The sequence below is a fragment of the Gavialis gangeticus genome, unplaced genomic scaffold (assembly GCF_001723915.1).
Source record: "Gavialis gangeticus isolate Ggan-Ray unplaced genomic scaffold, GavGan_comp1, whole genome shotgun sequence".
Taxonomy (NCBI): domain Eukaryota; kingdom Metazoa; phylum Chordata; order Crocodylia; family Gavialidae; genus Gavialis; species Gavialis gangeticus.
This window is the reverse complement of record NW_017728996.1, coordinates 32,955,580-32,958,477: the sequence shown is the minus strand read 5'-3', so window position 1 is coordinate 32,958,477 and position 2,898 is coordinate 32,955,580.

The window sequence follows — 2,898 nt, the reverse complement described above, 5'->3', positions numbered from 1 at the left end:
ATCCACTTTAGAAGAAAATTACCAATGACAGAGATCAAAATTACATGTTTTCGCAAGACTGTTCCCTAACAGTTTTTCAGCGGGGAGGATTTCTACTATACTGTTAAAATGTTGTTTAAAGTTATTTTGTCTTTCAACTATATATTAGGACCAGCAACACTGGAACTTTTACCACAGTGGTGAATACCAATTGAGAAAAATAGATTATGTATAAAGTAACCAGACACATTACCGTTCAGTATAGGAATTATTTTGTGCTAATGTGCAATTGGTCTAAAAATCCTGAGTTTTAAAAACAATGTATTTTGATTGTTTTTACATGCTTTTTGCTTTGAGTTTTTAAGGTTCCCATTTAGTAGCCTTTTCCTGTGACCATAAGTGCTATAGCCTTAAAAATAAAAAAAAAACCAAAAGCAGAGATGCTCATATACTCCAGGAGTTGGAGCTTACAGAAAAATGCAAAATATCATGAGACTTATGATAAAACGGTGAGATTTAGCAACACTGCAGGTGCTAATAGGTAGACAAAAAAAGAATAAGCAGCAAGGCTTGACAAAACAAGTGGACTTCAAAGGGCAGGAGAAGAAAGGGTTTTCCTACATTCATCAGGAAGCTGATTTTAGAGCAGGCAGTTGGGAAGGCATGAAAAAGCAGATATTCAGAAATTAAAAAAGAGGGAATAATAGAGAAACTGGGAAAATACAGAAAATGAAAAGGCAACAAAAATGATGGAGTGATACAAAGAAGAGTGGAGCTGGGATACTCTGAAAGTGAGGGGCTTTATATAGGAATCTCCCTTTGAAGTGACTTAATTTGTTCATCTTACTGTACCTTGATTCCAGATGCAACTGTTTTTCTAAAGCACGTTTTGTGGCATCTTAGCCAAAGTAAGACACCCACCTTTGAAAGGGGTATCTCCATTTTGCAGCAAGTTTATCACTTTCAGGTTTGTTTGGATGCATTCCTAACTATTCCACTTCTCACACCTGGACTGTCCTTTCTGTATACCTGCATGTCCTCCACTGCTCCAGAGTCATAGTGATCAAGTCACTAGTGCTAGTGGTAGCACCAGCACTAATTAAGCATGCCTCTTTTCAATGTCAAACACTGACAGACAACGCTCCGAGGGTGCCACCACAATATGTTTACACTAGTGTAGTTTATATCTGTTTCACACACCAATGTCAATTACACAAGAGCTTGAGGACAATAGATCCGTGGTTCTCAATGTTTTTAAACTCAAGACACCCCTCAAGAGACTCAAGGCACTCCTTGGAAAATACCAGCTTTTAGTTTTCATTCATTTTTTGACTACATAAAAACAATGGAGCACTTCTGTTGCAAACAACTTGGATAGACCACAACAGGTAAGAATGATTTCAACACTATGGACTCCTATTTGAAATCTCTGGGTTTATCTTGTGAATTATTTTTGCACGTGTAACATTGTGTGACACCCCCCAGCACCCTTGAAAAGATCTCAAGGCACCCCAGGGTGCTGTAGCACCCTGGTTGAGAATCACTGCAATAGATGTATAGCTATCCATCTTGGGATAGCTGCACATAGAAGGTATTACTACAGCACCTTTAAATGGCAGGGTAATTGTCTGGCTGCCTGGCATAATTTGCAGTCACATGGTACATAGACTGGTGTAATTTACAGTACTGAAGTTTTACCCCTATTTTTCCCAGGGTAGTTCTACACTTTGTTTGTATATTGTGCATCCTTTTTTTATACCTGCCCAAGACCCCCGAAGTCACATACCTGTCACAGCGCCCATTTTCTACTTTCACTCCTGAAGAGTTCCAGGTTTTGATTGCCCTATTCAGAGAGATGCATTTAGGAGGGAGTGTCACCTGGATATGAGTCACAGGAATGCAGACATCTACAAAATACTTTCAAAGCATATGAAAAAGAAAAGATGAGGGGAGTACCAGAGGTATTCCTAGTACTGAATTAAAGCAGAGATGCTTTAACAAGGAGTGCAAGGAGTTTAGCTGAGGTCCCCGAGGCCAAAGGAGAAAAAACAAGACCTCTGGAAGTGTTCTCATTCACTATCCCTACCATGAAAAAAAAAAGGACTACACTTTTGTCACCAATGCTACCATCTCACCTAAAAATGACGTAGTGGACAACACAGCAAGCACCAACACCCTATGTTTACCATCTGTTCTGACCAGGATATTTTTCTGGCAGGCAAGATTTCTATGGCCTGGCAGACTGAAACATCACAAATAACTTTATACAGACAACCAGTCCAAAATGTCTTTGAAGTGGAGTTGTATCAGTAAGTGTCATGTGCAGCATTGCAATCCAGCTTTTCGGGGGGGAGTAATGTCTGCCATGCCCATGGGCAGAGCTAGAACTTTCTTTATGTCTTCTGAATTCCAGCATCTCTACCACATAGACACAAATTGCTGTAAAGCAGTTTTATTTTCTGGTAATATCAAAACCCACAGCCATCAGGACACTTGCTTCCTCCAAGTCCTCATTCTCAAGCTACTTCCTGCTTGCTTTCCCTCCCCACCTCCATTCCCCACAAATCTCTCTTCTCCAACTGTTCCCTGCTTAAAGATTCAAATATATCATATAGCATACATGTTTGCTGTATACTGGTTTACAGTTATATAGATGTCCATAGCTTCTAGCTAATTTCAGAAGTTTTCAGATATGTTGTCCAAAGCAGGCTTCTTAGACATTTCAAAATGCATAGACTTTTTAAAACAATGCATCATTCAGTCAGAAAGTTACTACAGGTTTCTATTGGTTTCATGTCTATCTGCAGATGTCATAAAAGAGAACTTGGTAACAGAACTAGATGTTTCCATATCTCTTATGGACAAGGGAGGGGAGCTTGCCTCAGGGTAATGTTCCACAATTTAAGAAGAGCCTAAAGA